We start from the raw sequence: 22,883 nt of genomic DNA, 5'->3' as shown, positions 1-22,883 counted from the left end.
GGGTCACGCATGGTAAAATGCTGATCCTGGCATTTTGGAAATAATATTTTGAACAAGGGGCACCTGTGGCAAAATGCTGGTGCTGGCATATAGGATGTAATCTTTGCATAGGGGCTCCCTATGGCAAACTGTTGGCACTGGCACACTAGAGGTACCTCTCAGCATATGGTTCATATATTGCAAAAGACAAAAGCTCGCATACTGGAGATAATTCTTGGCATTAGGGAGGACAATTATGGGATTTTGAGGAAAGGGTTCGGGTAACAATGACAAAATGCTGGCTTAAAATACCAGAGGGAACTTTTAGCATATGGGTCATCCACAGTACACGGATGGCATAAAGGGTTAAATGCTGGCACTTGCATATTGTATGTAATCCTTGGCATAAGAGGGCATATGGAGGGCATCTGTGACAAAATGCTGGCCATGGCACAGTGGATATAATTTCTGACAACAGGGAGTACACTTACACATTTTGAAAAACAAAGTGGTAAACTCCTAGAGTATGAGGCTTCATTTGATTGACAGGTCAATTGCTTAAAAAAAATGCACTGGTTCACGTGAACTTTTATCCAGAGAAGCCAACGTGACCCAAGAAGTGCATCGGGAACTGAACACAATTCACACACGTGCACGAGGCACTAAATACAATCCAGAGAAGCCAACGTGACCCAAAGAACACAGCTAATAGGTGCGCACCAGACACTCGAACACAATTCAGCCAAACACACCAGGTACTAAACACACTCCAGCCAGAACTGTTCAGTGCCTGCTGCATTCAGAAAACGAGGTCCAAAGAAGAATCCCCGGCACTGTGACTCACTTCAGTGAACTGCACACTGTGCTGGACACGCTGAGGCAACTGACACACTGCAGTACAAAGGGGACTGAACACAACCCACTGAAATATACTATGTACCCAATCAAGCCCCAAACACAACCGAGGTTACTGAATGCACTGCAGTGAAATCCATCACATACTGACCACTCGGCATTTGTGACCACGAGGCACTGCAGAGGGTATCAGGCACCGAGCAAAAGCTAGGGAAGTATATTGGGCACTGCAAGCACTGCATGAAGGCACACCCGGCACTGCACGTAGAGCACAGTACAGTTGTGTAAATCTATACGCAAACACTTCATAGTGAAGCACGGCGCAGTGACGTACATCTGCAGTGTTGTGCATCCGGCACTAAGCGTACTCCAGTGATCCACAACATGCACAGAACACACCCCAGTGGAGACAAAGAGGATGACACTGCCCTAAAAGAAATTGGACACAACGTCCATTGGACTGATGTACATCAAGCGCCTCGCACAGTGGAGGACATTAGGCAAAGAGGACGCTACAGCACAAAACACGCTTCAGTGTAGAGCATCAGGACTGGACTCACTGCAGTGCAGACAAAGAGAGTGAATGACACACTGTCATAAGGTACAACAGACACAACCTCCACTGGAGTGAGGTACCTCAAGAGCATAGCACAGTGTAGTGACATTGGGCACAGTGCAGCATAAAACAGACTGCAGTGAAGAAACATCAGGACTGGACTCACTGCAGTGCAGACAAAGAGAATGATACACTGCAATAAAGTACAACAGACACAACCTCCACTGGAGTGAGGTACTTCAAGAGGATTGTACAGCGTAGTGACATTAAGCACAGAGCACGCTGCAGCATAAAACAGGCTTTAGTGAAGAGCGTCAGGACTGAGCACACTGCAGTGGAAAAAAGAGAACGACACACTGTCATAAAGTACAACAGACACAACCTCCACTGGAGTGAGGTACCTCAAGCGCATTGCACAGTGCAGTGACACTGGGCACAGTGGGGCATCAAACAAGCTTTAGTGAAGAGCATCGAGGCTGAACTCACTACAGTAGAGACAAAGAGAATGACATACTGTCATAAAGTACAACAGACACAACCTCCACTGGAGTGAGGTACCTCAAGAGCATTGCACAGTGTAGTGACACTGGGCACAGTGCAGCATAAAACACGCTTTGGTGAAGAGCATCTGGATTGAGCTCACTACAGTAGAGACAAAGGGAATGACACACAACAATAAAGTACGCCGGACACAAAGTGAGGTTCATCAAGAGCACATCACTGCATAGTGGCATTGGGCACAGAGCACAGTGCAGCATAAAACAGACTGCAGTGACGAACATCAGGACTTAACTCACTGCAGTGCGGGCAAAGAGAAGGAATGACACACTGCAATGAGGTACCGTCCTCAAGCGCACTGCACAGTGCAGTGACACTGGGCACTGTACAGGATGCAGCATAAAACACAATACAGTGAAGAGCATCAGGACTGAATACGTTGCAGTGGCGACAAAGAGAATGAATGACTTACTGACATAGAGTACATCAGACACAAAGCCCACTGGAGTGAGGTACATCAGGGGTGCTGCACAGCATAGTGACAATGGGCACAGAGCGCAGTGCAGCATAAAACAGACTTCAGTGAAGGAACATCAGGACTGAACTCAGTGCAGTCGAGGCAAAGAGAAGGAATGACACACTGCCATAAAGTATAACAGACACAAAGTCCACTGGAGGGAGGTACATCAAGAGCATTGCACAGTGTAGTGACATTGGGCACAGTGGGGCATAAAATAAGCTGCAGTGAAGAGCATCAGGACTGAATACACTGCAGTGGAGACAAAGAGAATGACACACAAGACAAAGTACGTTTATAAGGAACAAGGAGACCCTAGGAGTCAGAAGGGACCAAGGGTGTAGACATTATTATAAAGGAACAGTGGTCCCATTCAATTCGAGTAAATTAAAGTGCCACAATTAGTTCAATGAAAAATTGGGTTTTATGTTTAAAGACAATGCAAAAATAACTAAGAAATTACTGTAAATAGTGAGAAAAAAGTAAAACAGTGAGTGAGTTGGTGGCAGGGTAATAGGAAATCAGCCGATTTCCGGTACCCAGGCAAGTGATTTTAAAAGGTGACTTTTTGGTGCTCAAAGGTAATTGTTATCAAAAAGTCAGTAAAACATTTCATACTCCGACATTTCAATTTTGTAATACACTGGAGTTTAGAAATGATTGTCGACGACGTTTCGATCCCTTAACAAGTAGTGGGATCTCTTCAGGACAAAGAAATGATAAATAATTGCCTGGGAGAAAGCCTAGTGGGGAGGGGGAGAAAAAATAACAATATGCAAAGTTAGGAAGAGATCATAGGAAGAGTAAAGGGAGGCGAGAATAGCTAGAGGGTGATATGCGAGAAGGGAGGGATGTTGAGGGGGTGGTACAAAAATTAATTAAGGGGGGTCGGAACTTACAGTGAGAGGATGACCCAATCAAATAGTAACTGTTGCGCAGCCGCGCCAGCCAATACTAGACGATCCTAGTGTTGTTGTCCGGAATGAGGTAGAGGCGAGAATTAGAGCCTGTGGGGAAGAGGGAGAGTCAATGCGGGGGAGGAGTGCGGGAACGTGGGGTGCAAGTGGAGGAAGGTTGTGCAAGGGCTTACCAGAGATAATTAGCGGGAAACATTTAGGATGAAGCGCCCCGTCAGAAACCGTCACAACCTGGGCTCGATGGATGTAACAATTCCGTGTGGGCTGATAGGTGAGCCTGGAGAAGAATAGGAGGGTTAGGAGGGGGTGAGGGAGTGACTGAATGTGTGAGTAAGGGGAGACAAGCGGGCTACGGCTTACCAGGGGAGCGGCGAAGAATAGGGAGGAATTGGTCCAAAATTGGCGAATCAGGTCTGTGTTGTACAACCGATAGGAATTCCGAGGCAGCCTGGTCGGGCTTGTCGATGGGTTCGGAAAACTACATTCTGTGGGGAGAAGGAGGAATAGTGAACACGGAGGTGGCGGGGGTTGGTGTGATAGTTACGGGACAAGAGGAATTAAACTCACCGTGGGGCGGTAGTCCGGGAATTAAGCGTAGGAAATTGATAGATAGTTACGATGCAAGCCGCATATACCACGAGGACCTGTGGAAGGGAGGGAGGGAATCGAGTGAGAAGGGGCGAGTAATGTGGGGGAAGGAGAAGTGAGCGAGCGAGTGTGTCTTACCTGGGGAGCTTGCGAGGATCCGGCTAAGCGTCAGGGTGCGGGCTGTGTGAATGGAGCCTCAATGGGACGGAAGTACCATGGGAAAAAGGAACCGCCCAGTAGCCGAAAGCGAAGAGGGCCAAGGTGGGGTGGAATAAGAGGGCGGCCATGATTGAATGGTCAAGGAAGCCAGTAGAAACAAGAATTGCGAAGGTAACCCAGATAGGAAAATAGTAGTAAGGAAAGTAGCGCCTCAGGATGAGGGGCGAGGAGCAGTAGAGAAAAGAGGAAAGGGGGGATAAGTTAGTATAGTGTTAGAATACTTCAGTTATAATAAGGGAGTGGAAGGGAAGGGGTTAGAGGGCATGGAAAGGCCGGAGAACTGCTCGGTACTTGGTACATAGATTTAGAGAGAAACCACATTTCAGTAATTTTACGCATGGCCAAGTGTACACATAGAGATATTCACGGATTAGAGTAGATTAGACCAGTCCTCAAGTCGGTTCAGTCCAGAGTGATGGCTATCACAGCGAATTATCCATTTGAGTTCCTCTTTGTTGAGGACAGATGCAATGTTCATGTTCCTTGTGGACTGTGTGATAACGCTGATCACCTGCCATCTCAAGTCGTCCTCGGTATGATTAAGTTGTGTGAAATGTTCAACAAGAGGAGCATTAGCCGTCTTGCAGCGGATTCTGCTTCTATGTTGGCAAATGCGAATCCTGATTTTCTGCGTCGTTTGTCCCACATAGATCAAATTACATGGGCATGTTATGGCATATATAACATTATTAGTGTTACAATTAGAAAAATTGTTCAAGGTGACGTTAATGTTAGCATGCACGAAGGTTTTAGTATCCAATGTGAGGCAGCAGACACTACAGTTAGTACATTTGAAGTGGCCCACTAGTCGTGGTAGATTGCAAAAGGTTCTCAGGGTAGAGTCCCTGTTTGGTTCTGGAATTGCGGCCCTGACTAGATGATCCTTAATACTTTTGTTCTTTTTAAATGCAAAAATAGGGCACTCTATACGGAGGTTTCCAGCATTCAGTGTAGGCCAATGTCTCTTGATACATTTTTTCACTATGTTGGAAATAGGTGTAAAGGTAGTGACACACACAAGTTTGTCGTTCTGTTTCTTATCCTTGGGAGTGAGTAGAGACAAAGTACATCAGACACAAAGGCCACTGGAGTGAGGTACCTCAAGCGCACTGCACAGTGTAGTGGCACGGGGCACAGTGCAGCATAAAACACACTACAGTGAAGAGCATCGGGACTGAGTACACTGCAGTGGAGCCAAAAAGAATGACACACAAGACAAAGTACACCAGACACAAAGGCCACTGGAGGGAGGTACATCAAGAGCATTGCACAGTGTAGTGACATTGGGCACAGTGCAGCATAAAACACACTACAGTGAAGAGCATCGGGACTGAGTACACTGCAGTGGAGCCAAAAAGAATGACACACAAGACAAAGTACACCAGACACAAAGGCCACTGGAGGGAGGTACATCAAGAGCATTGCACAGTGTAGTGACATTGGGCACAGTGGGGCATAAAACAAGCTGCAGTGAAGAGCATCAGGACTGAATACACTGCAGTGGAGACAAAGAGAATGACACACTGCCATAAAGTACAACAGACACAAAGGCCACTGGAGTGAGGTACCTCAAGCACACTGCACAGTGTAGTGACATTGGGGACAGAGCACAGTGCAGCATAAAGCACAATGCAGCGAAGGAATGAAATCACTGCAGTGGAGACAAAGAGAATGACATTGCCACATATTACACCAGACACCAAGTCCACTGGGCTGAGGCAATTCAAGCGCATATGTATATGTAGTGACATTAGGCACAGAGCACAGAACACACTGCACTGGAAATCATAGGGACTCAGCATACTAAAGCTATGCACATCTGCAAGGAAGCATAAACGTCACACAAAGCAAACTTACTGAAGTGTAATACACCCGGCATAAATCTTGATCCAGGGAGTGTACAGAGCACGGAGTGAAAAGCACCGGGGACGGAATACACTGCAGCCAGGTACACCAGGCACAGTGCACACTGCAGAGAAGGAGATCAGACACAGCACGAAGTACACAAGCCCCACTGCAGTGGAGTAAACCGACAACAAGGCGCAGTGAAGTAAACCAGACAATGCAGTCAACGGATCACAGCCACAGAAACACTGCCGATCAACAAGTCACCTCACCGACAGAAAGCACAGTTTCCTAAATCTTCTACAAGTAAATCAATAGTATAGAATCTTTCATAGTTATGCTTAAAACAAACAGCCACAAAACATAGGACAGCAGAGTGCCACGTGAAAGAGAATATAACGCTGTACCTCTTATTTGATTTCCAGAAATGCCGCCCCTCCACTTTCCAAAGCTTCGAGGCGCACAGCCGCCACCTAGGAAACCCGCATCTCAAATAGCCAGTAGTAGGGACTGCTCATAGGGCGCCCCTGAGCCCAGTAAGAGGCCGAAGGGAAATTCAGCGTCCCCGTGTTTCCTTGCAACTTCCAGGCGAGTCTGGTCGTGCGTGCGGTGGGGTGCCTGTGCCCCTCCGTCTTCCCGTAGTAAGCCCCAGGGGGTCTCACCCTCGCCGCTGCGGGCCCTCCCGAGCTACAATTTGATTTCCTGGTTAATTTCAAGCCCTTTGTCCCAGTTTCGGGCTCTGGCCCGCCTCTCCCTCAGCAATCCAAAACTTCTCCAAACTTTCCCAGAGTGATGATGATGGTTTCTGCATCACATCCCTCCTTCCTGCAGGGAGGGGGAGAAGTGGGAGGGGAGGCACGGAGCAGGGAAAAGCGGGGGAGGGGGGCTCTTAAAGTTACAGTCTTCATCGCGCGCCAGCTCACTGACAGTTAGAAGGCACGTACTTTTGAGAAACACACGAGGTCGATTTTGACATTTTCACACAATTTACAGTTGAACGGGATTTTTTCCGTTACTCGCTCGAGTAGTTTACAATTTGAATATGGACAGAAAACTGAAACAACGCTGATTTATTAAAAAAAACCTTGCTTCTGAAATGGAAATAAGCCGCGATAGGATAACAGATCGTAAAAGTCTGGCAGCTAGAATCTCAACGAAATAATAAAATAATGGTTGTTTACCTTGTCTCATCCGTAATAGGTATTCTAGAATCACCCTTCATTTGATGACATCATCCTGAATTTGAAGACATATTGTGTAACATCATTCACAGTTTTCACCAGGTTGTGGCATGGTGGCTCCAAGCTCGCGCATCTGATGCCACGCATGTGCTCGCCTGATAAATAAACAAAGCACTCTCCGCAATTATGCGGCAGTGTGAACTGTGAACACGGCCCGTTTTCTCATTTGTTGTGAGTGCTGTGTGAAGTTTCGTATGAAGGACATTGGGGCCCTGAGCAAGAAATGTCTTGGGGGCCCCTGTTCGAAATAACATTCACATTTCTTAAGCATTACCTTCAAATTCAAGCCCACATATTCCCAAACTATGCGGAATTATGTGTTAAACTTTCAGTAACCGGGTCATACAAAACTAAATATTTCTTGCCCACGACCATGGAAATCACTAAGAGCACACTGGGCAAACAGAGACAGAGTTAGAGGTTCAGGCAGGAAGAGAGAGGGAAAGAGGGTTAGAGAGTGAAATGGACAGAGGTCAAATAGCCCGAGGGCCTCATTCACAAGCCCATTACACCGCCAGTGCATTACTTTTTTTGATGCACCGGTGGTGCAGTGCGCCTGCCCACGTAAAGTCACCCTACGTGACTTTTAATGGCACGGTAAATATGGGCCCCTGTCATGCATTATTCAAAGAGTCGTAAACCTGGGAATGCGGCAGAATCCTATACTTCCCCAGGGGAGGCGTAGAAGTGGCGAAACGAGGAAAAATACTTTTATTTCTCCTCGTTTTTTCCTCTTTCTATGCGTGCTGCATTCTGAAGCATGCATAGAAAGAGGGAAATGCCACCAGTGGCTGTTATGGTGCAGGAAGGTGTCCCTTTCTGCACAAAAACAATCTTCCCCGCAATGCAGGCTCTCTTGCAACATGACACAAGGGTGCCTGCGGTGGTGCATAGCAGCCAATTGTGCGCCAGCACAGGGCAAAGTACACTGATGCATTATATTGTTGTTAATAAGACACATCCCTGTGCTTTTGAAATGCCGCAGCTCGGCGCAGCTAAATGGCTTGCGGCGCTGTGCTGCATCATTTCGTAGCAATGAGGCCCAGAATATTTACTTCCCCAGGGGACTCCTTGGAAGGTGGTAGCCCATGGCAATTGCACATACCTTAAAACATCTCTGGCTGTGTGCCGATAAGAAATCAAGGGTGCCCCTGACACTGAGGAATGAAGAGGAAGGAGCGGTCATTCAGTTTAGTCGGGCTCACCTTGTTACTGAGATCAAAGCCCCACCGGGCTTAAACAAAGAAGTACATTAAATGCAAGCACCAAGAAGACCTCTAGATGGCGGGGCATATATTTTAGCGCACAAAATGGGCATGAAGTAGCTCATTACCTCCTCATCCCTCTCGCTTATCTCCATTGCATAATGAGGCCCCTGTGCCTCGTAGGCTCCCCCCTACCTTTATTAAAAGCACCCACCCCACCACACCTCCTGTTCATGTATGTCTGTAGACACAGTAGGGTGAGTGCGGAGCGCGCACTCCAGCAATGGTTTGTTTATTTGGTTTTAACCTTTTTGGCATTTTGCAGGACCTGGTGGAGGTGAGAGGCTGGGGGATGTCTATACACCAGGAGGTGGTGCGATGCACATGCTCCAGCCGGGTCAGAGTCGTCTCTACCACTGCGACCGGTGGATGTGAGCCTGGGTGCAGCATCACGGCGGTGGTCTTGGTGAGAAGCCGGCAATTCTTACGGCAGTGCGTTTCCTGGGAGGGGCGTCTGCATGTGGTGGTGCAGACTTTTCCTGTGGTCTGCGGTGCCTTCCTCCAGCCAGGGTGCCTGTGGTCTGTTTGCAGAGGGCTGATTTCACCCGGCCGAACGTCTGCTCTGCCTCCTTCTGGCCGTGGTGTGAATGGCTGCGTTGCTGTGATGACTAGCTGTGTGACATTCTTCTCTTGGTTAGGATGGTGAAATTTCGGCGTCCCCAGGGCTGCTGGACGCCTGCTGAGGACGCAATGGAGAATAACTTTAACAGATTTAAATGTGATAGTCTGGCCTGCCCCTGTGTTGCTGTGTTTCTGCTTTTTCTGCCCAGCGGGGGTTTGTGTGTGAGCTGTCACCACTAGTGTGGTACTCGTGGGAGAGGTAAGACTGCTGTGTGTAAAGAGAAGGCCGGCAGGCTGCCGAGAGCTAGTGCTCATTGGGGCAGGCACTAGTCTCTGATTTCCTCCTTTCCTTCTGGTACCAGGGGTTCAAGTCTTGTCTGGGTGACTTAGGCAATCTTATTACATGTGAAGTTCGTCAGCATTTTGATTTATGTTTTTTTGGGTTGGACTTCAAGCGAGGCCATGCACTTATGGTGTAATTTGGCCATGATTTCAAAAACCATAGGTAGGTGCTTTGTTCTGGTTTGCAGGCTTACCTGGCTTTCATATTATGTCATGTTTGTTCTTTTCTGTGGTTTTCTGCTTCTATTTCCTTGTATTTTTCTTCTGAGATGGGTATGCGGTTCTGATGCATTCTTCTGCTATTTACGGCTTGTCGTATGTTCTGATATGGAATTTTGCTGTGTCTTTACTCCTGGTGGTGACAGCGGACACTTTGTGATATTGGTCTTGCCTGTGTGCAATTGACTTGGTGACACCCATTTCCAGGATTGCTGTGTTGAATGTTATAGTTACCTGGGGCCTTGTGGAATGGGCTTGCGATTTTGCTCTGATGATTTAAGGCCTGATTTGGAAAACAACCTTTACATCGCGGTCATTAGACCACAATGCCTTTACAACAGGAAACAGCATTTACAACGCTGCTATAACCACGCAGGTAGGTTACCACGCATGGCTTTACATCGCAAGTTGTTTCTACGGCTTGCGCTAGGTGGCGTGCAACACCAGGGAATGTGTTGGATTTTAAATCCAACACATTCCCTGCTGTTGAGCTAACTGGAGTAGGAATAGTAATTTATACTATTCCTAAGTCCAGCGCACCACCTAGCGCAAGTCGTAGAAATGACTTGCGATGTAAAGCCACGCGTTGTAACCTACTGCGTGGTAATAGCATGCGTTGTAACATGATATATTCCCAACGCGGTCTTTACAACGACCGCGTTGTTACAAAGCAAAACCATTACTATGCAAGTCATTGCATGGACTTGCAGTAGATGGCGCTTTAACATAAGGAATAGTATAATTTACTATTCCAACACCTTCCCTACTGTTGTGTAGGCTGTAGTTGGAATAGCAAGTTATTCATTCCTAATGTTACGGCGCCATCTACTGCAAGTCGATGTAATGACTTGGGTAGTAATGGCATCCCGTTGTAACAATGCGGACTTTGTAACGACCGCGTTGTTACATACCGCGTAATAAAAGCACGCGTTGTAACGTGCTATATTCCCTGATTTAGATCTTGGTGGATGGGCTACCATGTCACAACCGTGACGGATATCCCGTCCGCCGAAATGTTAATCCCCTTATATCCTATGGGATTTATATTTTGTTGGATGGGATATCCGTCACCGTTGTGATGGAGTAGCCCGTCCACCAAGATCTAAATCAGGCCCTTAGTTTGCTCTGTGTTTGTCTGACTGATGGCCTATGGTAAAACACAGAAGATGATGGACGCAATGTTGCACATTGGCAAAACATTCACCCCCAGTCACAGATCTGGGTTTAATCCATCGTTATTTTGCTCACCACGCCACCCCAGTTCAGACATGGCCATATGCAAATCAGTCTTGACCCTGTGCCTCATGGAACAGTCCAGCCCGAACTGCCAAGCCATGTCTTCCCTGGACCGGAATCAAGCATCCTAGGACCAGTTTCGGGGTTTCACCCCTCTTCAGCCAGGATAGCTTGACTCCAGTGGCTCCAATGGCTTGGCAGTTCAGCTGGACTGTTCCCATGAGGCACAGGGTCAAGACTGATTTGCATATGGCCATGTCTGAACTGGGGTGGCGTGGTGAGCAAAATAACAATGGATTAAACCCGGATCTGTGACTGGGGGTGAATGTTTTGCCAATGTGCAACATTCCGTCCATCATCTTGTGTGTTTTGCTGTTCGCCCTATGTGGGAAGGGTATGCCCAGACGTGGGTCCCGTGCTCACTACGCCACTGGAGTCAAGCTATCCTGGCCGAAGAGGGGTGAAACCCCGAAACTGGTCCTAGGATGTTTGATTCCGGTCCAGGGAAGACATGGCTTGGCAGTTCGGGCTGGACTGTTCCCATGAGGCACAGGATCAAGACTGATTTGCATATGGCCATGTCTGAACTGGGGTGGCGTGGTGAGCAAAATAAAGATGGATTAAACCCAGATCTGTGACTGGGGGTGAATGTTTTGCCAATGTTCAACATTCCGTCCATCATCTTGTGTGTTTTTCTGTTCGCCCTATGTGGGAAGTGTAGGAGAGTAGGATCTGCACTTGTGTTGCCCCCACTTTTTTTCTGATGTATACACTGGTTTCTGGCTATAGTCTGGCTGGGTCCCTGCTAATGAGGGCCCCAGTCTAACTGATCTCTCTAAACAACTTGGTGTGCATATTAGATGCACTAGTGATTGGATACTATGGTACCTTATGAGCCCCTAGTATATGGTACCTTAGGTACCTAGGGCATTGGTACTTCACAGGCCTACCAGGGGCTGCAGCATGTATTATGCCACCCCTGGGAAGCACTCACAATCTGACACCACAGGCCTGCTACTGCAGCCTGTGTGAGGTAGTGTTAGCACTCCTCACAGAGGTATAGCTTCCTATATCTCACCATACACACACATATAAACCTATCAGTCACCCCTATGGTAGGCCCTATCAATCCCAAGGGCAGGGTGCGTGGTTTACTATGTGAGGGGGTGCTTCTGCCTGAGCAGGACCCCTCTGCAGCTGGCAGAGTCTATTCTCTGCTGCTGTTTGTGGATGCGGTTAAACCATATACTCTTAAGTGCATTATAACCTCGCGGTAAATGCTAACTTTGGAATGACTGCATCAAAACATGTCGTGTTTGGTGTCAAACAACTTGGAATCCTACCCCCACACCAGTAACTGGTGTGGGAGTAGGATCCCTCCCTTCTAGAGGGGACGACATGTACACACTGTACTAACCGGTAGAAATCTTCTAAGGCCCTGGCATCACAAAATGGATGCCACCAGCACAGACACCGGGCTGCCCTCCTGCTGCTGATCGAAACTCGCAGTGGAGGGAGCCCAACAAAGGGTTTCCTGTCACAGGGAGGTGTCACCACCTCCCAGACAGGATTTCGTGTATTGGAGCTGGGTGGGTGCACTCTTATAGTGCTTTGAAGTCCTGCACTGGCGGAGCAGTAGGCACCTCTGTGCATATGCCAGCTCAAACCGGTTCAGGGGCTGCTTGCCCCTGTCCTGGCGCGAAACTGGACAAAGGGAAGTGGGTGTAACCACCCACTACCCTGGCCCTCCTAGAGGAGTGGCCATAGAGCTAGTCCCTCCCATCTTTTCACTATAAGATACCAAAGCTTGCCAATGCAACTTAGATTACACCTGGACGACGCTCTACGAAGAATAATCCTGGCCCTTCAACTTTCTACTATCTTTAGAAGACCGAAGGATCTCCCTTGGAGTCAAGGAGTGACTCCCCTGCTTGGCAGGCACCAAAACTACTGAACTACGGTTGCAAACTTTACCGCTCCCGCCGGAGCCCGAAGTCCCTGCGTCCCCTGAAGGAGATTTCCTGACCTCTCGTTGGCCATTTTGAGTCCCCAGCGAAGCTGTGGCATCTGGACCCCACGAGTGACGAGAAACGGCAATACCAGGGAACCGTGCACTGATTTAGAGTGCAACCCCTAAACTACGTCCAACAAAGTTGTGCTTTGGACCATTTGGTGTCCAAGTCCTGAGCAGGTCTGGTACAAAATTTCAGCAGCCTACCCCATCCCGAGTGACCGTGGGCTGTTGTTAAACTTTTCCTGCAAAGGCATCTTCGCGGTTGTTTGCCTGTTGGCTAGTAGCCCTCCAGAAGACTTCCACATCCACTTCAAGGGCTCGTCTGGTTGCTCTGGGCCGGCCCTCACTTACCTTCTCTGGGTAAGTCCATCGGACCTTGCTGGTCTGATCCATCGACAATCTTCTATCCACACGAGACTTGCAGTTGCCAAGGTTTGTTGACTCAAATCTGAGTGCCGACACCGCCATCAACTGCAGACGTTGTGGGACCTCCGGAATCCAGCTGCTGGTCTTAATCGATCCCTCCTGGACCACATGAGTGAAGACACAAAATCACATCAGCGACCTGAAGAGACGCGACAGCTGTGGTCATCTATCCTGCTGGCCACCAGTCACTGGCAAGTGACTTTGAACTCTGTCCCCTCAATTTCTAGGTCTCCTGCAACTCCAATCCATCGTCGGATTCAAGCGGACACTTCTCTCGACGACACAAGCAGCAAGACTTCCCCGATCTCCATTGAAAACAGCATCGCGACCCGACACCAAAGGACATCTGTGCACCCGGCTTCCCTGGGTGAGGTAACTCTGGCATTACGGTACCCAAGTGTGCATTGGCGATCGAAGTACTTACCCTGTAAGTTGTTTGCTTGTTGTCCACTCCGAAGTGCCCTAGAACTGTAAAATACAAACCGCGACATTTGCCATTGAAACGCATTGAAACCCGCGTGTGTGTTTAGACACTGCACGCGTCTACTGTGGGCTGATTACTTACCTGCTAACACTGCAGAAGTGAAGCCCCAGCGATTCCCAAGGCCCTAGGCTTCTTCATATTGCAAGTCGAGTTTGTTAAACCACTATTTTAGTATATGGTCTGGTACGCCCCTAGGGCTACAGCCATATTTGTGCTTAATTTATTGAGAACTGTTGATCTTTTGAATGTTTACCTGGCTCTAATCTCATAAAGAGATTAGTAGAGTATATTTAGAAATAAATACATATATATTTGATATATATACCTGTGTGGTGTCTTTTCATTTGGTAATTCAAGAGATTATAAGGTAAAACAAGCTGCTTTACATTCCTCAGAGACTTAGCCTGAAGGCTGCTCTCCACAGTTACCACTAGGATAGCTTTCTTTAAAAGGTTGTCTTTAAACCTATCTACCAAGAGTCGAATTGGACTGGTGCAAGGTGGCCACTATAACTAGTGACCAGCATATGCCAGGCCAACTTCTCACAAGAAGGGTATGCCCAGACGTGGGTCCCGTGCTCACTACGCCACTGGAGTCAAGCTATCCTGGCTGAAGAGGGGTGACACCCTGAAACCGGTCCTAGGATGTTTGATACCGGTCCAGGGAAGACATGGCTTGGCAGTTCGGGCTGGACTGTTCCCATGAGGCACAGGGTCAAGACTGATTTGCATATGGCCATGTCTGAACTGGGGTGGCGTGATGAGCAAAATAACGATGGATTAAACCCAGATCTGTGACTGGGGGTGAATGTTTTGCCAATGTGCAACATTCCGTCCATCATCTTGTGTGTTTTTCTGTTCGCCCTATGTGGGAAGGGTATGCCCAGATGTGGGTCCCGTGCTCACTACGCCACTGGAGTCAAGCTATCCCGGCTGAAGAGGGGTAAAACCCCGAAAGCGGTCCTAGGATGTTTGATTCCGGACCAGGGAAGACATGGCTTGGCAGTTCGGGCAGAACTGTTCCCATGAGGCACAGGGTAAGCCTGGGCAAAGCACTACGCTACGCTCGCGTAGTTTGCGAAGTTCGCGCTACTTCGCACAACGCGAACTGCACGTAGCACAGTGCGAACACGCGTAGCGTAGTGTTGCGTAGTGCTGCGGTCATTTTTTGCTTGCTCGCGGTCCTCAACGTCAAGTTGGCGACCGCGAGCAAGCAAAATGACATCCCGGCGAGACTTTTTCCTTGTTCGCGATCAGCAACTGCAAGTTGGCGATCGCGAGCATGGAAAATAAACCTCCCGGCGAGATTCCCAACGCGAGGAGGTCAGGTTTCTCATTGCGAGTGGTCGCGTATGCTCGCGACCGCTCGCGATGAGAAACTACCAGTTCGCGTTGAGAAAGCTGAAGCTCGAGTAAAAATCTACTCGAGCAGCAGAAAACTACAGCTCGCACTGTGCAAGATGCCATTTTCAATGATTGCACAGTGCCGGTTGCTTGTCCGCACTGTGCAATCATTGAAAACGACATCTGGCACAGTGCGAACAAGGTACTACGCAGTTCGCGAAGTGCTACGCGTAGCTCGCGTAGTGCGAACTTCACTTTGCGTAGCTTCGCGAAGTGCTACTTCGCGAACTACGCCCAGGCCTAGACAGGGTCAAGACTGATCTGCATATGGACATGTCTGAACTGGGGTGGCGTGGGGAGCAAAATAACGATGGATTAAACCCAGATCTGTGAGTGGGGGTGAATGTTTTGCCAATGTGCAACATTCCGTCCATCATCTTGTGTGTTTTGCTGATGGCCTATGGTGCCTTACTCCAGCTGGACTGGACATGTCCGGGTACTGGGGTGGAAGTGTCTCCTCGGTAACCAGCTGATTGGCCTGCAAGGCTCTCTGTGTTATGCAGAGTGGGTGGTCTGATTGCAGCAGCCTGACTAGGCTGGATATAGTAGCTCCACAATCTAGGGGTTTGCCCTATTACTCCCCCCACAACCTGGTCGTGAGGTATAGCATATGCAAACACGGTAACGTGTAGGAATTAATCTCTATCACTGTATATCACTATACAAACCAACATTACTATATGATTCTTAAATCACAAGCAAACACCAACTCCAAGTATCGGGTGTGTTTTATCGGGCCACAAAAATTTTGTGTAAAAAAGGGGAGAGGGGCCCTACTCACCCAAGAGGACAAGGAACCAATTAAGTCTTTTAGTCAAATTACTAATTCTCTTTGGGTTCCTATATTACAGCTATATTAGACTTTCATTCTTATCTCTCAATCTCATACTCATTCATATTCTTATTCATTTTCATGGGCCCCAAAATAAGATTGATTGAACAAAGAAAATTCGTATATAGGAACTAATTAGATGTGGTATTGAACCTTATTATTGTTGGGGGTAAAGTATGAGATTGAGAGATAAGAGGGAAAGTCTATTATAGCTGTAATATAGGAGCCCAAAGGAAATTTGTAATTTGACTAAAAAACAAACATTTAGTACATTCACAAAACACAACAAAACATGTTATTACAGAAATATAGTATAACACATATAAAAAAACGTATGGATGTACTTAAATTCTCCTCCCAAAAAATCTTCAATATGGCTATAATGCTAAGTAGCCAATAGCAGTCCCTAGAGGACACACAGGAAGTAACAGACCCCCAAACAAATTCTATGCATGCTATTATGCTTATTCAAAACACCTCCAATTCAAAGAGTGAAAACTACACTTTGACTAAACTACATCCATTTCTTCTGGATGGTGTGTCCATCATGAGTTTTACAGCTGGTTTTAAGGGTGCTCCAGTATCCCCCGTTTGTGTTTCTGTCATCGGTGGGGTTACTCCATCTGAATTGGCTTGTTGTCTTGTCTGTCTCCTTTCTTTCGTGTGGTTCGGGTCAGGTTCTGGCTCCACAGTTCTGTCCACTGAATTGGAGCTGGGCTGTCTTTCCAGTTTGTATGCTCATGAATGTGCATCTTTGTTTGGTTATTTCTATGCAGATACTTGTACAGTTGTCCTGGTGTTTTTTGGCTTGGTATGTCTCATTATGTAATGGAGATAAGCGAGAGGGACTAGGAAGGTGATGCTTCTATTACTTATGGGTAATTACATTGCTCAGCGTCCTACTCTCGCTTATCTCCATTACGGCCCTCCCTCACGGTTGTCAGTCCAACTGTTTCTAAGGCAGCTTGGAACATACAGGAGGTGGCACTTTTTAAATTTATAGGGGGTGTGTATACGAGGTACAGTGTCTCGTTATGGAATATAAGTGAGAGTGGGTCTCTGAATAATGCAATAACCGGTAAGTAACAGAAACATGGTTGAGGTAGACACAACATTATGAAAAAGAGAACCCCTCTCCTGATTACTGTTAGGGAGTCAACACCTATGCCATGGTTTAGATTGAAGGTGAATACCCCTAAAGAGCACCCAGCAACTATTTAGAGTGAAAAAGGGGAAACATGCAGACAAGCCCAGTGTAACTGACTGACAGCGTAGTCTAGCCTCTGTACACACCCGAAATGAGTCTGCTGGTACCCATGTCCACAGGATCCATGATGTGTAGAACATCAAAGGACTGCATCCCGGCTAACACCTGGTTGTGGCAGGATCCTGGCTCTTGATAGTTAAATTCTGCTCCTCCTGCTTCACAATCCGCTTTGACGTGCCCCAAAGTTTCAGTTAAGAAGAGGCTACTCCTTGATAAAGCAGGTTTAATCTCAGGTGTATGTAGTTTGTGATGGATTCAATTAAGCACATGAGTGTCTTCGGAAAACGATAAACACTTTCCCAGTTTTCTATGTTCATGTCAGAATCTCGTCACCAAGTGCTGAGAAGGATGGGCAATTGCAACCAATAGATGACCCTGCTCCATGACGTAGTTCTACATTTAGCACATAGAGAAGCAAGTCTTCCCGAATCCCTCCGTAAACTACCTGGAATCAGGAAGATTTGTCATTTTAGTTGACTTTCCAGTGTCTCCACTGATGATCTCATCTGTATTTCAGTGTGGATCCGGCCAGCCTACCCGCAGTTATGATCAGTGTTTCCAGCTCTCAGGTGGAGGGACTGGAGGAAACAAAGGACAGCTGCTTTGGATGTATTTACTTGCAAAAAAAATGCTGCTGGTGCACCACCAGAAGCAGGTCAAGAGTATAGATTTTTAGAGACCTAAGTAAAATTATATTTTGCTGTCCTGCCTCCCAGGCAACGTGGTATGGTAACTGTTGGCAGGAGTTATCTGGTGCCCCATTCTGGTGCCCTTTAGGCAATCACCATGCCAAAGAACGAGCCTGGTCAAGCAGTGAAAAACATTAAGACCACAAGTTTTGGTTTTGGGTGGAGGTGGCACTCCAGCTTGACCCGGGGGTCACGGGTCCCAGCAGAGAAGAAAGTGGTGTATGGCAAGGAAGGAAGAAGAAGGGCGGCGTTTGGAAGGAGACTTTTCTAGGGGGCATCAGAGGTGCATGGTCAGAGTGAAAACCACACAACCTTCTCCCATCCATCCCTGCTATGCACAGCTGAGATTTAGAAACAAGCATTTGCAATTCAATAGGTCCCGCATTTGCGAGAGTTTAAGCTAATGGCACTGTAAATGACAATGCCTTTTATTTATCTGTTTTGATAATTAACACATGAATTAAAGACATTGTCATTTACAATGCCAATAGCTCAAACTTTTGTAAATGCAAGACCTATTTCATGCAAAAGAAGCGGCCGCCATTATCCTGCTCTGCTTGGAAAGTGAAAGCGCACATGGCTAGCTGGATGTTGCAGGAAAGCATGAGGTGCCTGCAGTAGGAGTAAGTAACTCATGAAAGAAAATCGTGCTTACAGACTAAATAAGGCATTCCATGTAACAACAGAAGTAAAAGGGCCAGTCCTCATGGGAGGTTACAAATGAAGGCAAGGCGGTACTAAGGAGGGACTAACAAGCCTATTAACGTATCAGAAGCCAGAATTTTCAAGAGACAATGACACAAGCCAATGACAAATATGGGCCGAGGGTGTGCGGAGCTTCAAGTCCATACTCGAATACAGCATGCCTTGCAGAGCAGCGCATGCGCTGCCCAGGCTCGACCCAAAAAAGGTCAAAGGTTGCAAGATGCCCCAGTGGCATATAGGTCTATTGCTCCATAGGAGGAAATGCCAAGCAAATGGACTGCACTGGCAGTGCCACCACTAAGAAATACACAGGTGGGACCCAAGAGGTTAACTCATAATCCTTTGGTGTATTCAGGATGAAATCAGGAGACTGTCTCCATTCAAATCTCTACTGATGAGCCGCTCTCACGGAAAACGACAATAAAAACTGAAAAAGCAAGTTATTGCCTAAGAGAGTGGATTTCACTTTAAAACGGTAACCGTTCTTATTTGCTTAACCGCTTATAGAACAGGAAGTTTGCCCTCAGAAGAACTAGTTGCTAAATGTTACTAGTAAAAAACGTGTGACGCTAGATACCAGGATCTGTTTTGCAACAAACATACCCCAGCGAACGTACTGCAACATCATTATTATAGTAAGTACAACCAGTCTCCTATTGATGAAAAACACATGCGCCTGCCCGCTCAGAGGACGCCTCAATTGTAACCAGAAGGGCCCGCAACAATCAATAATTCCTTGGGGTCAGAGGGCGGCTCAAAGGCACTGCCGCGGGAACGTTTCTTCACCAGCACCGTGGTCTTTATGTTCAAGGGAACGGGCTTTCTATGAATGCCTAAATGTTTTTGCTTTTTCCTGGGTCCCTTGGTGCCTAATCATGCGTATTATCTTGAGTCATGGGCCCCGGGCAGCCTCACATGAAACCTGCAGATGCGCACGTGCACGTCTGACTTGGCTCGCGCTCACACTTTTCTGAATTGCACGAAATTCGGTTATTTACTATTACTGGCTCTATGAAGAGGCACCGAGGTCGTATTTTAAGAGGGGCCAGGCACGACAAGCAATCAGCTGCAAAGTACCACTGATACCCACGAACGGTGCGATATTCAGCGCTCCAGGCAAAAGAGTACTTTCTGGATGGCTGACCATGCACTAAACAAGCATTGGCAAACCCATTAGTTGCGGTGTTTTGCTGCCAGATTTTGACTATACAATTGCTTGTTGCTTGGCAAATTCCCCCCACCAATAAATATATATGTGTTTTTTTAAAGTTGACCAAAAGTCAAACTATTTTGTTCTCAAAAAGCACACATTGTCCGTTCCTGGAACCCCAGAGGACTTCTTTCCGTGCTGTTGTGCTCATTGTGTAAGAGGAGAAAGCCATCACTGGCAGTGAAGTTAGTCAGTGGCTGAAGGGGGCTGAACCACTGCTCAAAGCTGTATGCTGTAGTTGGTGGAAGGAACATGTGAATGGCACACCAAGAGACTGATGGATGAAGCCGGCTGGCTAAAATCCATGACTGTTACTGAATATGATTTTAGTAAAATCAATAGATCTTGGCTAACGACAGACCTAAAAAAATACAATTTCCTTGACCTTTTGCAATGATTTGTTGACACTAATAGGTAGCTCCATGAGAAAGCTTCTCTAACTCACCACCAGGATGTACCAACCCTGCAGACGTCACAGCTAGACTTACGACAACGATCAAAAAAGTGGTAGGGGCACATTATGAGGGTTTTTGCTCCCATCAAAACCTCAGTCTATGTTCCTCCTTCATATGATCACACCTGGAGCCTGAGTAAAATTGGGTAGTATTGTAAAAAAAATCAAATTTCTCAAGGAAACACAATCTCAGTCCATCATTTTTAGCTCATCTGTGAAATTACAACGAGGGACAAATCTTGGCCCTTTTCTAATAGGGTGATTCTGCCAAAACTGCTGCTCCAGATCCCCTTTGTATGGGAACATACCCGTTTAAGCCTTGTTGTACATCATCATCACAGTGCAGCTTTAGTCCCATGCAGGGCCGAACTGGGAACCCAAAGCAGCCCTGGCAATGTTGACAGACCAGCCCCGCTGCTTCTGTTACTGGTGGCCGATGCAAAACCGGCACCCGACAAATACGGCCCGACATCTGCAAAATCGTCCCCCACCCTTCCAGCCTCCTGGGGAAATGCCTGATGCCCACTACTGCCGGTCCGGCGCCCTGGTCCCATGGTGCAGTTAGCTCAGGCCTCACTTCTGTGTATATACCTTCTACTGAAAGAGTGCTTAAATTAGTCTCAACCATTTTGAGGAGCATTCCAACAATCACCTGTTTGTTTCTCTCCCCAAGCCACTTTCGGCTCACAACTGCAATTTTGGGTACTTGACCGAGAAAAGAGACCAGTATCCAGTGGTGGTTAAACACTTTTAAGTGTAGGGGTGCGGCCATCAATGTTTCATTACTTAAGTTAAAGGATTCCGAAAAATTCAAGCCTCATAAAAAGAACAAGTGTTGCAATCTAGCCCTGTCAAATCAGCAAGAGAGTAGCAAGGGTGAAGTATGGAGGTAGCATTTCATTTTGGAGCACACTGTCACAAACACATTACTTAAACATAGTGTCTCAATTATAGATGGCACATTTTCCATTGAAATGACCAATCAGGTTACACAGACATACAGTTATACTGATAAAACTATATAGCGCACAAACGATATTTGGAAATTGGGTTTCAGTAAATATTTGTCATTTGAGCATCACCAAGTACAGTGTCTTGATTTGTTTTGATCCTATTAAATTCTTTGTTTCTATCACACTTCAGAATTAGGAAAAAGCGCTTCATTTGTCCTTTTCTCACTGCTTATTTATTTTGAAATATATGTACAGTTCATTTATAGGTGTTTACATTTTGATATGTGTTACAAAAAAAACACACATCCTACATTTTCACACCAGCAAGATTGTCACATTCAATTTACAAAATCCTCTCACTTTGCAATCAGAGAAAGAAACGTAAACACCAACATCACTTTTAAAAGAAAAAGCAGCAATATGTCAGAAAAACATAGCCTGACATGTAACCTTTGTCTTTGAATGCACAACAAATGTGAAAAGATAAAAACAAAACTCAAAGTAATCTTTTATGCTCATTCACCTTTGATCCTTGAGCATGTTTGTTTTTGGGGCTGCTGCAATACCCCCTGCACTCCTACTTCCAGGGCTGGACGGAAAAACCTAAAGCAGCCCTGGACATTTTGCTAGACCAGCCCCGGGTCAGGGAGTGGGGTGGTTTGAAGTGTGAAGCGCTGCTGCTTTTGTTACTGGGGTCCAATATTGCAGCACTGCTACAAAACCAGCCCCCAATAACTAAAGCGGCCCCCACCGCTCCAAAAGTGGGCCCCACCCTTCCAGCCTCCTGGGGAAACATCCAAAGTTTGCCACAACCAGTCCAGCCCTGCCGACCTGTCAAAATAAACCCCTTTGAGAGGTCAAAACTTTCCTTTTAAATATTAATACGTCACCCCTATGTAGTCCTTCTAGCCCACAAGTCAGTTTCACGGTAATTAAATGTAGGAAATGTAGAATGTTTCATGATAACATGTCCTTACAGTGATTACCACCCAAAAACAACTTTCACTGTGGCAGTCCTAGCTGTACAACACTACCGTACAAATCAAAATACTAGTACTGTATCACAGAAAATGGAAGAAGCGAGAAAAATAATTAAAACACTATTTTAAATAGTTATGTAAACTTCAATTCAATGGTGAATTCGAACTTACAATAAACATTAAGGCAAAGTATTTCTAACAAAGTTGCAGATTTCCTGTGTGAAGTTCCTGGAAGCTAATTTGCAGTGGCTCTGCAGCTTGTCCCAGCCAATAATTGGCCTTGAAATGGTGTGAATATGTGTGAAATGCCTCCAAGGAGCAAACAATAGGCTGTTCAGGTTGGGCAACGATAACTCCTCTGAAACTCACAGAATATTCTGGGTGGAGGCTGTGGGCATCCTTTTTGACATTAAAATGTATATGTGAAATCCTGCTTTATTGTCAAAACGTGTTTGATAGGTCAGCTGGGTTCACATATAACACTTGCTTGAATGCTTGAAAGAGGAGTGGACAGAATGCCAAGACAATTTTTGATGATCAAATGTCTGGTTGTTGAAAGACTCTGCTTTTGTCCTACTAAACACTCTCTAGATTTGTTGTGGGTACAGTACCTTCTCGAAACTAGACT

General features: G+C 46.6%; 1 protein-coding gene across 1 annotated transcript in view; it reads right to left on the bottom strand.

The window, feature by feature from the left end:
- Positions 1-6,771, bottom strand: part of LOC146868456 (discoidin domain-containing receptor 2-like) — a 445,309-nt gene extending 438,538 nt beyond the window's left edge. The window contains exon 1 of the mRNA XM_085610198.1: positions 6,382-6,771. The gene's annotated coding sequence lies outside the window, so the exon portion shown is untranslated. The remainder of the gene's footprint in view (positions 1-6,381) is intronic.
- Positions 6,772-22,883: the final 16,112 nt, after the last annotated feature.

This window comes from Triturus cristatus, chromosome 1_2, assembly GCF_964204655.1.
Source record: "Triturus cristatus chromosome 1_2, aTriCri1.1, whole genome shotgun sequence".
Lineage (NCBI taxonomy): Eukaryota > Metazoa > Chordata > Amphibia > Caudata > Salamandridae > Triturus > Triturus cristatus.
Note: the sequence above shows the minus strand (reverse complement) of the source record. Positions and strands in the feature narration are given on the sequence as shown.